Source organism: Pholcus phalangioides, unplaced genomic scaffold, assembly GCF_987345545.1.
Source record: "Pholcus phalangioides strain wild (caught in Gottingen) unplaced genomic scaffold, Ppha-v1.0 ptg000013l_1, whole genome shotgun sequence".
In the NCBI taxonomy this organism is placed as follows: domain Eukaryota; kingdom Metazoa; phylum Arthropoda; class Arachnida; order Araneae; family Pholcidae; genus Pholcus; species Pholcus phalangioides.
The window spans coordinates 30,218,073-30,233,474 of record NW_028301606.1 but is presented as its reverse complement, the minus strand read 5'-3'; the positions used below and the strand labels follow the sequence as shown (position 1 = coordinate 30,233,474).

The following is a 15,402-nucleotide window of genomic DNA, read 5'->3' as shown; positions in this document are numbered from 1 at the left end:
TGATAAGCCGTTCTGTGCATTACGAATATTTAACTGACTACATACTTTAATAACTTTTAAATTTAATTTAAAAATTTTAATTTTTTCTTTTTAAATTTTTTAAATTATTTAAAAATATAAATATCTGAAATATTATTTTAAATATTTGTTATTTTTTTAAATTTTTAATCTGTTAATTTTTTTAAACTTTAAAAAAAATACTTTTATAAACAACGTTATCCCCGTACGACGTTCACTCAGGGCCGGATTAAGTCGTTTGAAGACCCTAGCACTTGAATATTTTTGGTGGTTCCCCCGATACCTACAAGTTTATTTTACACGATATTCAGTCTATAAACTTGAAAAAATGAAATTTTATATTTCAGAAATGACTAATCTAAGGATGGGATTTCACTATAAAAGGTTTATGAAAGTTATTTTATAAAACTTGAAAAAATCAACTAATAAATTTATCGGTTGCATTTGCTCTAATGCAACCGATAAATTTATTAGTTGCTTTTTTTTAAATAATTGTTATAAAATTTTTATAGTGTAATCCGGCCGGGATTATACTATAAAGTTTTATAAAAGAACTTTTATGAAAGTTGAAAAATTCAACCAATAGGCGCATCGGTTGCATTCCAGAAAATGCAACCGGTGCACACACACAAACACGCACACACATTTTGCATTCAAAAAATTCAACCAATAAGATAATATTGGTTGAATTTTTCACGTTTTATCAAAGAGCTTTTACAAAACTTTTATAGTGTAATCCCGGCCTAAGGCTGGTATTACACTATAAAACTTGAAAAATGTAATCAATAAACACATCTGTTACATTCGAGCGAACTTAACTGATCGGCCTATCGGTTGCATTTTTCAAGTTTTATAAACTAACTTTTATAAAACTTTTATACTGTAATCCCGGCCTAAGACAGAATTGTGATGTGAATATTTCTAAGCACAGACATTTTGAACGTCCCCACCCCTCCCCTTTTTTTCTACTTGCAAATTCTTTGATATCTCCCGAATTTTTTTTTTAGGAACATATTAGTTTCGGATGTTTTTGGATTGGATTTTTCGAACATTGGATGTTTTTGGAATTTTTCTTTCATATTTTTCCGGAAAGACAGATTTGTTTTCAAAATCTTTTGAAAATATTTTAAGACATTTTCTCCCATCGACTACTTGTGAGGATCGGAATGAAGATATCTTTATTCCCATATTCTATGTGGCTCTAGACTAAACCACCAAAGAATACCTCTAGGCTGCATATGGGCACTGAATCAGGGGTGAAGGAGAAAAACAGTTATAAAAATTGCGAAAAAATAGTTTTTATGCACGAATTTCAACCTAAAGATGCGGGCGAAACACCCGCATCTTCAGTGCTCGTGTGAAAGGGTATGCGGACCCGCTTCCGCATCCGCATCCGCTCCGTGTGAAAGGGGCCTTACGTTACTTCAGTATTGCGCTTACAGAATAAACAATGTAAAATTCGCGAAATATGGGTACCGAATAGCGATGCGAGAACTTTTCCATTCATTTAAATTTTGTGAATGGTCAATTTCTATTATTACTGGTTTCAGACCGGCATTACACTATAAAAGTTTTAGAAAGTTCTTTCATAAAACTTGAAAATTCAACTAACAAGCGTATCGGTTATATTCAAGTGAATGTAACCAATAAGGTTATTGGTTGTTTTTTCACGTTTTACAAAAGATGTTTTGTCAAACTTTTATAGTGTAATCCCGACCTTCGAATGTGGAAAACAAAAAAATGAGAAAGCTCTGATCCCTGCCATACATAGAATGAAAGAGACCAAAGACAAAAAAAAAAGTTTCATAATTTGCAAACATAACAATTGGCCACGTGAGAAATAGCGGCTGTTGTAACACTGAATCATTTTAGAGTTAAAATGCCTTGTTACTGACAGCATTAACTTGGAACGCGTTCAAATGAGGCAAAGGAAATAGTATGAGCAACTTTTGAGTATCACACACTCTTTCCTCTGTTTATTCCTCCCCTCCCCCATCGTATTTCTGAGCTGGCCAATATATTTGGCTCACTTTTTCGCTACTCGCGATAATACTTTTCTTTTATCCTTTCTCTTTGCTTTTTCCTCACCGCTTGTCTTCGATCTCTGAATACTAATGATATAACTGCCAAAATTGAAATGAAACAAAATGGTCAAGGTCATGGTAAAATTGCCAGAAGAAAAAAATTGTGTGGCAAACGAACATGTAGAAATCGGATTAGATGTATCAGTGATCATCAAACGGAATGCCGTGAGATCGCTTAAAGGTGCCGTGAGATACTTCGGGGATAAATTTAGAATGAAATTATTAATGGGGCTGTGATACCCAACCATTGCTTCACGTCACTGTAAGGTACCGCCTAAGAGCCTAAAGATCGGACAGGGAAGCCTTGAGATATTTCAAGTCCTGATCTTATTCCCAAGGATGCCGCAAAAGTATAAAATTCTGGAACAACTGATCTACATAATTAACGATTTCTGACGTAATGCTGCGAAACGAATCGATCCTCAGTTTCTACACATTTTCGGTACATGGCAGAACTTCGATGGACCACGGAATCAGATATATCGCATCCACCTCGTTTTCTACGTTATTTTGTTGAATTAATGAAATCCATTTTTATACATTTCAGTGTGTAACGGTTACATTATAACCCAACCGCATTTCATTTATCATTTTCCGAGCTTGAGAAATGAAAAACTCTTTTTTGCATGCTATTGAACATGTATACCATAAGGGGGTCTGTCCAACTGAAATTTGAGTCCGTTTTCCGGACCCTTCACAAAATGCAAACTAATGAAACCATAAACCATATATTTGACGTTTTATTTCCCTTGTACAAAATTAACCACATTATTCATTTCCAACAAAATTACTTTTCACAAAATTAAGAAACATTTTCACAAAAACAGGACCCTATAAAAATATCTGGACTGACCCCTGAACATGTGCGGATACAAACCTACTTGCATGGTGATTGAAAACTTTTAAATGATGGAATTTCATCTTATATATATTGTTTAAGTCGATGAACTTGTGAATTTTTTCTAACTCAACAACGTATTTTTTTTCTACATCGATATGTGAGAAAAAAAATTTTATGCATTCCACAAAACTTTTGTCACAAGCTTTACAAAACACAACTTTGCTCTCAAACTGTCATTTTGTAGATGTTTTACTATGTATACGATAAAGATCCAGACGTTTCTGCCACGTGTACGAGAAGTATTTTAAAACCCAATAAATAAATGATGAACAAGGTCGATTAATCGACGTCAGAATATATTATGAAGGACAAAAAAATCAGACAAAAGAAAAATCTGCGATATGAGCTCGTCGAAAACGACCTGGAAAAAAAGAACTCATTTGGATGACGATATATTTTCTTCGAGGCAGCTGAATCGCATTGAATAAGTTATATACACCACTGTACTACAGGTTCGGCGATTTAGCTCAGCATCAGACTTGGATTTAGATCTGTGATTTTTCAATCTGCCACTTTCGAAATATTTTTCGTTGCAATATAAACGAATTGAAACTTGGCGCAGCCAGAGAAAAAAAAATATATATATATATAAATGCATTTCTTTCTAATACATGTATTTGACTCTCGAGTAAAATTTTCAGTAAATTCACACTAAGTACGTTGCACGGAAACAGTGAAGAAATATACACGAGATAAAGACGACCAGTTCGATCGGATTATTCTGAAGTTTAAAAGGTTGATGCCTGGTAAATTGTTCACATAGAGAAAGTCATTTGAATTCATAGTACGTACTAGTATACGTATTTAAAAAAATACTCAAAGGCTTCGTACTAGTATATTTAAAAAAATACTCAAAGATAAAATAAGAAAAAATATTATAACAATCGAAGAATTAAGAAATTGAGTCGAAGAAATCAAATAATTTTCAAATTAGCCTAGTCCAAATATTTCACGAAAAATAAATTTTGGAAAAACAGATTTCGCTTTCAGTATTTGTAGAGAATAATTTTGTTATAGAGTCATAGAACTGCTGTAATACAGAACATTTGTTTGCCACCTGAAAATATTTCCAACTCCACGAACCACAAATCACCCTCCCCCACGGATGAAAAAGCATTCTATTGCTGCTGATGAGTTATTTTTGAGCTTCACTGTTCTCTTCATGCTGTGGGATGGAACACTAAAAAAAAGTATAAGGAACAGAATCTTCGGGGGGGGGGGGGAAACCGGCGCGTTGCCCATCATCTACGCAAATACATTCTTGTCATAGATAGAGAGCGTTAAATTTACGACTAGTTGTTCACCGGTTCCCCGACACCGGAACGTGGGTTATCAGACGAAGAAACTCGATTAAAATTTCGAAATCGAGGTTTCTCATTTGAACACTGTTCGCACAAAACCCTAGACAAAGACTGAGTTTCTCATATAATTCTCAAAATTAACATGAAATACGCAAATACGTCAGATCTAGACTGAAGACGAATCAGAAAACTTCAGGCAACCAAGCCCTGCCAGTGCTATTTTACAGAATTTGAATATTAAATTTATGGTAGGGAAAGTCTTTTTTTACTTTCAAACAATTGAAAATGAAACCGGCTATTTCATTTGTTACAGCTGGACTCCATTTATCATGGAGCTCATTATTCATATCTTCTTGATGAGAAAACTAGAAGCAAATTTACTAGAAAGTCAAAATGCCTAAATATAAATAGAATAAAAACCAAAAGAGGTGCATAAACGAGTATAATTCACACAGGACTCATCTCAACTTCAGTACAAGGTTTTGTATTATACACAGTGTCTTGTAAGTGCTAATGCGGCCTTTATCGAATCAACCGTTCGTCGTAGAGGCATGATTTCAATTTCAAAAATGTTCAACATGCGTTCAAAAATTACCTTGCACCAGTTTTGAGAGTGTAAATACAGTGTGATATAAAATAAAAAATTAAACTTTCATATGGTCTCCCGTCCTTTAACTTTCGATTAGAAAGCTTTTTTCTGTCTTTTCTGAGGCAAAAAAAATCCCATGTTTTAATTGCAATATTCACTGAAATATTTAAATTAAAAAATCGGAGAAAACGTGTAACGAAAACGCTTCCTTCTCACATTTATGTTGTTCTTTCCCACCTTTTCTCTAATTTTTCAATTCAAAAATCTCAGCAAATATTGCACTCAAAAACATAGTATTTTTATTGTTGGACTAAGGAGACCGGGCAATAACTTTATAATTGGAAGTTAGAGCACAGGAGCACTGTACAAAAATTTGGATTTTTTTTTTATTTTACTACACATTGTATTTTCACTCTCAAAACTGGTACAGGGCGATTTTTGAACACATTTGGAGCATTTTTTAAATTGAAACCATACCTCTACGACGAAAAATTGACGAGATAACGGTCGCATTAGCACTTACAGGACGGGTAGCTAGCCTCACTAGTGTCAGGCGTGTAGCACAGGCATTAGATAGGCCACGTTCAACTGTCCAGAAGATCATATACGGAATATCCTCAGATATTATCCGTACAAACTTTCACTTGTGCAGCAGTTGCTTCCACATGATTATCACGTTCGACTCCGGTTCTCACTGCAGTTTCTAGCTCACGTTGAGGTCGATTCAGAATGGCCTTGGAATATCCTCAAGCCAAAATAAAGTGCCGATCGTCTCAGTACAATGTCCGTTTCTTATGTGTGCATATGGTGGGGGGAGGGCGGGGATGCGGTTTTTCAACGCGGTAACATGGGAGTTCAGCCAACACCAGCTAAAGCAGAAAACCTTCGCTCGCAATATTTTTGACGTCATCACGTTCCGACCTTCTTCCCCGACGGAAGCTGCTTATCCCCGATAATCGCCATATTGACACACGTTAGCGCACACAATTTTTTAATGATAAATTTTTAGTTGAAATGTTTATTTTATTAGCTTTTTGGCAAAGCAAGAAACAATATTGTTGCCCAAATCCTTTAAAAGGAATAGTTGAAAAAAACAACTGCTAATCCGGCCGCCAGCGAGTTTGGTTTCGGGTGAAGGAAGTACAGGCCTATCTGTACAGCTGCAGTAAAATCAGGCGAGTTCATTTTTTACTATTACATGAAGTGCGTTGATGAATATTGAGATATATATTATTGCAAACATCGTTAATCTCATAATCCTAATTTCCATAAACTCAGTACTATACACAGGAGTAGGGCTTCATTAAGGTAATTGATAATATTGGTGCTGTGCTATTTGAATAATTTTTTAATGTTATCCTTCAACGTAAGAAATTTTTAACGAGTAAACAGTTGGAGGGAATATTTACAGAAAATATATTTCTTCCCCAACTCCACATTCTAGAGCCACAGGCTTCTATGATCAAATTTTTGGTGGATCCCACTTCAATATTTCTAACAGGGGCCTTTCGACGTAATTTCAAATAATTACATGAAAGTAAATATATTTATTTCATGTTCCCCCCTCCTCCTGAAACTGGGTCCCTTGGTAAGATCTGTGGAGGGCCCTCTGCTAGGGTCATAGTAATGAAATCCCCAATTTTTTTAATGTTATAATTTCAACTAAATACATTCACAAATTTTGAAAAAAATTCAAAGTCTAATGATGCTTTTATTTCATGTCGATAGGTGTGTATGGCTTGACAGTATCATATGGGATTGTGTGAATTTGCTGAACCCCCGAGAAAAGCGAGGACTGGAACTTTTATCATTGGTTGGTGGTTATAATAGATGCAGCAAATTTAGCAATCCATTGCCCAAGCAACGATCTTGACTGAGATGTCTTCCACGGAACTTGCCTAGTGCCATCTTGCGAAACAGTCCACGGGTAAACTGATTTGATAGAGGAAAAGGACCAACCAAGTCGAGATGTGTGTGGCGCAAATATTTGTGAAACATTTTGATTAGATAATAATTAAAAATGAAGTAGCACGCTTGAAATACAGAGAGGTGAACAGCGTTTCGCTGCATCCAAATATCTAATAAGGCTTTTGGTAGATTATTTGTGCTTGTTTTACGCTTAGGCAGATGATATGACGTTTGAAGTAGAATACAATCGGTCACTACCGGTGCATTCTTGTCGCCGGATTTCACTCAGTAGATGTGAGTGATCTATATGTTCCTGCATATTTTGAAAGTAGTTGAATTCCGTTATATAGTGCCAACCCGGCTTACCGCCGAAAATTTTCAGTGAAGAGATCTTCCATAAAGGGAGTATAATGTGAAAAACCCATTATATCGCCAACTGTTGGCGATATAATGGGTATACATACATCAAGATACATACAAAGTCTATGCAGGGCCATAACTAGATATTTTGTACACCCGGGGCAAGCCGGCATTTTTGCGGCCATTGTAATATAGAAGCAGTTAAAGGGTGAATTCGGCGCCTCCTTATGGTTCAGCGCCCGAGGCACCAGACCTGCCTGCTCCCCCCCCTCCCTAGTTGAGGCGCCCGGAGTCTGTCATTTCAAAGAAAATTTCCACAACATCTCTTCTCTCATCATATTTTTTTCTTTGAAAAAGTGTTCTTCAACATCTGAGAAATGGGAAATTTGTGAAAAACACAGCAATGCCGCCATTGTTTTCGTTTGTTTGTTTTTATAAAATGCATCACTAAATTTATGTAGAACTAAAATAATTTCAGAGGTAAGTGTAAAATATGTATTTCTTAAGTTTTATATCAAGAAATATTCCAATAATATTGCACAGTTTTTAAAATTTTATGATTTTTCTCTTCTTAAAATTCAATTGCGTGTAAAAAAATAGGTTATTTTATTTTTGGAATAACACTAATAAGACAGAGATACAGTATTTCATTATGAACGTGGGAATTTATATAATGAAGCCTCTCCGACAGAAGCCTCTATTCAACCATGATCTGATATAACACCAAACTTCTTTGGGACGGATCGTGCCGTTACAACGGTGTATTTATGTTAAAAAAATTTCAATTTATTTTTCCATATAAATTAACAAATTTCTCTGACTTTATTAATGTATTGGAAACATTTTATAAAACGTAAGACTTTAACTATACATAAATTCTTCACATAAAACAATTTAAAATATTCAAGTGATTATTATATTATTGACATCAACGTGGGAGTGGTGTATAATCATAGAATATTAAATAGAATTTTGCCCCATGTCTATAAATTTGGTCAGATACATATTTTGCCTGTCTTGAACATATATGTCTCATTGCTTCATAATGTAATTCTCCAAACTGATCTAGGTTTGGATGTTATTGGCTTTATTGTTTTAGCCATCGCAACTGATAATTGCATTAATAGCAAAACAGTGGGTTTGTTCACTAGCCCCCATATAAATTTCCATGTCCATCCTTGCCCTTCAATAGGGCCAGAACATTTTTTTTCCTGATAGTGCATCTGATTGAAAATATCAGAAAATCTGGCTGTATGAAAAAATGGTGTTTTTCTCCAAATAGAATTTTGCCCCTCCTATAAATTTCGTTAAGGTTCATGTTTTGCTCTTCTTGAACATAGATCACACGTTGGTTCATAATATAATTCTAAAAATTAATCTACATTTGTCAATGATGTGTACAGAAGGTGCAATTTCGAAATAGACTCGCAATAAGTTATGATAAACAACTTTGGGTTCTTTAGAAATTACAAAATACTGTGTTGATGAATTAGGTTTTCCATGTTTTAACTGGATAATATATACAAATTGAGACCTGGTCTCATATTCTGCTAAGGTGCCCTGCATATAAGTCATATAGAGTGCATTATCTAGGACAGGTCTCGACCAATGATATAGTAACCTACCTTAATGATCCCACAATTAATTATAATAGTATCTTCCGTTTTTTCCGTACCATTTGTAATTTTCGTTCTTTGTTTGACTGATTTCCCATACACAATCTTCCAGACGTACTTGCTTGAGTTTTTTATTTATTTTATTTTGCACATGTAAATAGTTTTTATACTTTGTAATCCTTATTTTGTGTTTACTTATCTTGTTTTTACTTTATATCTTGTTTTTACTAATTTATAGTTCGTAATCCTATGTTTTTAATAATATCGCAGCTCTATTGTAATTGCCATCATATTTGTGTTGTCATGGGTTCATGCACCCAAACAAATAAAGATTTGATTGATTGATATATACAAATACTAATTTAAAAGCCAGGTTACACCAATATTCAAGTTCTAGAATGCGGGGGGGGGGGGAAGATATTCTCTTTGAATTTTTTTCTAACTTACTTCTAAAGAACCTTCGAATAGAAATGCACTTTTAAAAGAAAAGTTATAAATAGTTAAAAATTTTTATGCAAAGAAGCTGGCGACATTTAAAAAACACACTATTTTTAAATAGATTTTTACTACTTGAATCACATCTTAGCATAGAATTTTATGCATCTGTGTATGAATGAGAATTGTGCAACTATCCATACAATCCATAGTGGAAGCAAAGCAAAGTATATTTGTTTATTCATTCACGTTTTTTCTTCCCTTTAATAAAATATGCATTACATGAAAAGTTTCTTTTAAAAATTTATTTTTTTTATAAATGACTGAAAATATATAAAGAATATTGCATGTGTCTATCTTAATAAAAAATAAAGGACATATAGCTTAATTGGTCTCAACTTTCTTTTCATATTCAATGGATATTTTTTGGTTAAAATTTACAGAATTGAAGTTCTGAAAAACTAATGCTCTTGGGGAAGTTTTGAGGTCAAAGGGTAATTTTTTTCAAATATTGCCAGGTTTTTACTAAAAACTGGCCCTAATTGATAACTTAAAATAATTTGAAAATAATGTTAAATTACACGTATAAACTCGTCTATTCGACCTCTTTTTCTATAACATTAAGAAAAAATGTAGCAAAGCGGGTCAAATGTATAACATATCGACGTTACAGTGTGTGTGTTGCTCGTTTGTGGTGCTGCTGGATAGCGATTTTACAGGGAAGACGGGTTTCGAGGACGTATGTCGATGACGTCAAAAATCTCGCGGTGAGGCTTTCTACGTTAGCTGGTGTTGGTTAAGCTCTACGAATGGGGGTGGGGAGGCGGTTCAGTAAGAGACATAAATCCAGTTGTACGAAATGGAAATGTTTGTTTTCATCACAACCTTTACAAAATTTTATATAACGAAAGAAAAAAAACAATAAGAGGGATACTAAACATGAGATTTTCTCAGCAAGGTTAATCTGCTTCCCGGTTTAACCGCGCACAGATAATCGAGGCTGTTTATATCAAAAAAATTAATCACTGTATATCAAAAAATTCGATTCATTATAGGGTAATAATTCGTTAAACTAAATAAAAATAAAATAATTAGTTATACAGAAAATAGCAGAACGTTATATGCGGACTCTACCAAAGCCTCCTAGATACTACCTAGGTACTTCCAGGAGGCTCTGACTCTACTGTACGCACTCAGTTTAATCACGTTAACAAACGCATTTAGCAGTTGTAGAAACAACAAAAATCCATGGATCTAATAAGTAAACAATGCACATTACAACCTACTACTGGCTTAGTGAGGCATGATATCAGCTTGGTAATTATTTGATGGAACTTTTTTGCACCTGCCAATATCTGTAGCAAGTTTACGGATGGGATTACACCCTTCTATTCACGCCCTAACCCAATCACTTAAATTATTAGATCTCACACCTCTATTGAACACATTTGGTCATACAACGTTGTGGGACAGAGGAATTCAGCATCTTAAAAAGAATTGTGGCCAACTCTACAAGATGCACTGTGCAAATTGCCCACAAAATACTTTTGCAAGGTCATAGCTTCTGTGCTCGGTCGCACTTGTATAGTACGGCTCATTCCACGGATGAGCCGAACGCTATCAAGAATCAGACGGGAACGCCTCTTTTTGTGCTCCTGTGAATATCTTATATGTACAGTCGGGCCCCCCGTATTCGCGGTTTGTTTTTCACTTATTGCATTTTTTCCCCCATTTTTTGCAACAAAAATCGTCATTCATGTGTTTTTTTTACAAAATTTGAGTTGTGCATGTTTAGTATGGCTCATTTTCGGATGGCTCGCTAATGACATTACTGTCATCCCTAGAGCCGTGGCAGCTCCCAAGACAGAAACAGTCACCTCGGGTTGGATTAACCTTTGGCCACAATGTGCGCTAAAGAGCACAACCATTTCTACAGCGCCAACTGAAGAGACTATAAAGGACATTGTCACGTTAGCGAAACAGGTGGGTGGAGAAGGGTTCAATAATATGAATATATAGAAGTCGAACAACTAATTTATAGCAGTTCAAAGGGTTTATAGCAGTTCAAAAGGCTGAGGAGGAATTAATGCAGTTGACTGATCCTGAAACTGAAGCGGTACCAGATGAAGAAGATCAAGATAAAGAAGTAAAAGACAAGTTGGCCATGAGTAACAGCGAAAGGGCTTCGCACGTTCAAATCAGCAATAGATTGTTTTCATGGCATAGATCCCTCTATGATACGCTCTTCACATTTAGAAAAATTGGTAGAGGAAGCCTTGCCATCATATTCCAACATACTTGATGATATAAAGAAGAAAAAACGGCAAACAGAAATCACAATGTTCTTTCAGAAAAAATCACTGCACCCTCTTTCAAATTCCCTTATACCTCTGCGTTACCCTGCTCTTCTCATGTGTTCAATAAACGAGATATACAAAAATACCTATAGTTTCGGTTATTCACAGATTTCCGTATTCGCGGTCATCCCTGGAACGTAACCCCCGCGAATACGGGGGGCCGACTGTATATCCCGAACACTGATGGCGTATGTAAAATTATAAAGCTGAAATAACACAATATGCAATATATTGACAGGCAATTTTCAACTGTAAGATAATGCCACATTTTTCAACTCACCTCTCGAAGAAGAGAAGTGTAAGAAAAAAAATTCGCTACAAGGAGCGACGCCACACGTTCTTGAAGACTTTTTTCATTGAATACACAGGACGTACTGAAGAAAAAACGAAAACGACGTCAACATCAAATCAAGAATTCGGAATGCAGAGATTCTGTAGGGTTCAACATCGATCATAAGAAACGTGAGAAGGTACCTGTTAAGAGGAAAAAATTTTAGCTGAAATCAATTACATAAAACAATTTCCACATTTAGTTGAAGTTAATGAAAAGTTGATATCAAGATAACTATATAAGATAGATGCATACATCAATTTCTTTTTCAAAATCTGATTTTGATGCTTATTTGATTGGGTTGCCATGTGTAGAATTACACGGCACACGAAAGTTTATTACAAAATTTTCAAAACTGAAAAATATTTAGAAATACAGGATGTTTTGGACTTTGATTCAATAAAAAAAAAACACTATGTACGTACTTATATACTAGCGTAAATTTTAAACATGAATGCATTTCAAGTTAGAGAATACATTTTTGAAAAACGTTTCACCTCGTACAGTTAATTTCAAAAAATTTATAAAAAAACCGAGAAGGTAACGTGATAAGGAAGCCTAGTGATATTTGCTATCCTAAGAAAGATTCTCAAACGCCACAGCACGCGCGTGTGTGCGTTGTTATATTTAACTAAATAACTATAAGTATGTGACGGACAATTAAAAAAAAAAATTTTTTTTGAAAACTCAAATGATGCGATTCTAACAGCTGCTACACTCATGACACGAGCTATTCAATAATGTGTTCGTATGAGAGACGTTTCGACAAATTAGAGAACGGACCAAAAAATGAAAAACCTCACAGTCCTGTATGATTTAAGCGAGAAGGTACTAGACAAAATCCACCTACGATGACGATAAATCGTTTTCTGGAGCAGACGCTAATCCCTTCTGATCTCGTCAAGGGCTTTCACGAAACTTTGCTCCTGTATACCAACGTCCATTTGGGAAACTCCGCGGGAATTAAGACTTGCTTCCACAAGCATAACATTGCCCTTCGTCTTCTTCAAATGTGATTTGAAGAGGGAAAGTGAAAGGAAATAAGCATTTGTGTCCGCACGAGGTTGAAGCAAATCGCGAGGAAACGGAGGGGGGGGGGGGGAACACAACTAGAGCTTTAATTTCTTCACCTACCCCATTTCCCCTTTATACAAGAAAATCGAATTATCCGAATTTCATTTTTTCTCCTTCATTTTTTCCCCCAGCGCAAGTTGACATTATTTTAACCATATTAAGTTTGCGCGGCACTCAAACACGACACGACGACTAAAACGATTATCGCTCTTCATCTTTCGTGAGTGCATAAATTCCATGAGCAAGGAAAGTTTTTTTTTTTGGAAAAGAACAAACAGATTCACGTCAGTCGGTCTACAAAATCTTAAGAGTGCTTTCTTTTTCCCAACCCAACACCATTCATTCATGCAAACTCCAATGTAATATAATAAAGAAGCAAAATGCAGCTTTGAAGAAAGAAAATGATGAAAATTCGAGAGCAAAGAAAAAGAAAAACCAAGTATGACTAAAAACAAATGTGTTTATACACAAAATCTTGACAGAAAATTCAGATTGTAAGTACAATATTTTGTTTGTGCAGCAAAATTGATCAGTAGAAAATTTTGTCAGATAAATTAAAAGGGCGAAAATCAGGGTTGTTTGGTTTTGACCAAGTGGGTCTTAAGAAAAATCAAATAAAAGTGATCAAAATATTATGTTTTTCCCTTGAAAAAATATCATATTGGTTCATTATCAACCAAAATTGTTTATTCTTAGAACAATTTCTATCTACATTTTCTATTCTTGGGGTACATTTTGATGGTATATCTTTAAATGGTATAAGTAGTTTTTTTTCAAAAGTCTCATGAAAGTGGCCTGAATATATATATTTTTTCCACATATGAAGTATCTTAATTATTAAGTTATATACAGAAGAAAAAATTTCTCATTTTTATCACATTTTCTAACCTTTGAATACATTCTGATGGTCAATCTTTAGCAAATTCATGAATAAGGATTGCATCACACATCTAAATATAGTGGTGTATTATCTCAGCGGTTTTTTCTTTAAAAAAAACGGCAACAGTAGTGACACCATCATGCTAGGGGCGCACACACACACACACGGTCAATAAAGACACCAGCTGTCCATAAAGGACAAAAACAAGTGTATTAGTAGTTACAGACATTACCTCATAGACATTTTCATTTCCTTTCCAATAAAAAGTAGCACATCTCATACTGTATATCACCCAGTCTTAATATTTAATAGTTTTTTTTCATAGTTCCACCATTAAGCCCAGTTACTGAAAGTGCTACTGTGTAGTAGTAACAGATTTATACAGGGTGTGATTATAATTAAAAAGGTTTAATTCCAAACTATACAATGAAAACTAGGCACAATGACTTGAAAATTTGCATGGATACTCCTGAAGTAAAGGAAATTTCTTTGGCAAAAAAAAAAGTGCAAGTAGTTCAAAATAAACAAGTAGACGATGGATGCTGTACTTCGCCAGCAGTATAATCCATTTTGTGCAACCACATCATTTCGGCACTTCAATAGCATCAGTGTGTGGATAGCACAACTTTTATCAAGATGCACATTGCAATACCAGCAAAGCAGCTGCTGAAGAACCATTGTGACAATAATAGGATGACACGGCACCTGACTGGCCACCAGTTCACCTGACCTTAACCCTTACAACTTCCGACTGTGGGGGCCGGCCGGGGGGGGGGGAGGGACCTCAAAATGTTATGAACAGTGGTCGGATTGAAAACATGTGGATGTGAATTGCAAGCACATCCACATCATGACCATGGCATACTCTGATCTGTTGTTGAACAACCATTTTTGTGCTTTGACGTCATAGCCAGAACACAGTGAACAACACATTTAGCATTTCTTGAGTAAGTTGTATATAGTTATTTGTTCAATTACTTTATTTTTGTGATGTTCCCATGAATTATGAAATCGTGCGATGCTAATTAAGTTTTAATTTTTCCGACTGGTTATCGTTTCTATTCTGCGCCCACGTGTTGGATGAGTTGTGTCGTTAATTTTACATTTTTAAGTGTTTTTTTTCCTCCTTTGCCACATAAAATTCCATTGCTTCAGGAATAGTCATATATATTTTCAAGTAATTATGACAATGGTTCTTTTATTTAAATCTAACTTTAGTTATAATCGCCCTATGTATCGGAAATAATCATTAATTAATTTGCATTATTTATGCTTCATTAACTAAATTATATTCACTTAATTTTTATCAGTTTTTTTGCAAAATAGCCTCCTAATTAAGCATACTGAAAGTAACTGGAGAAAACACTTTCATATTATATGGTTTGGGCTGTTCAAGTATTACGTCAGCAAATTTTTAGCCATTTTTGACTCCTACTCCCATCAGCAAAATTCGAACCCCCCCCCCCCCTTGTCAGCAAAATTTCGCCAGCTCGACCCTCTACCACCTGACGCATATTAGTGGGATCAGAGTCGTAAGCAAAGGGGCAT

General features: G+C 35.0%; 1 protein-coding gene across 9 annotated transcripts in view; it reads right to left on the bottom strand.

Annotated features, from left to right (window-relative positions):
• The window catches only part of LOC149078955 (plasma membrane calcium-transporting ATPase 2-like), a 167,879-nt gene that overhangs the window by 101,506 nt on the left and 50,971 nt on the right, over window positions 1-15,402 (bottom strand). For all 9 annotated transcript variants that reach the window (XM_089241179.1, XM_089241181.1, XM_089241180.1 and 6 more), the window contains exon 2: window positions 11,850-12,043. The gene's annotated coding sequence lies outside the window, so the exon portion shown is untranslated. The remainder of the gene's footprint in view (window positions 1-11,849; window positions 12,044-15,402) is intronic.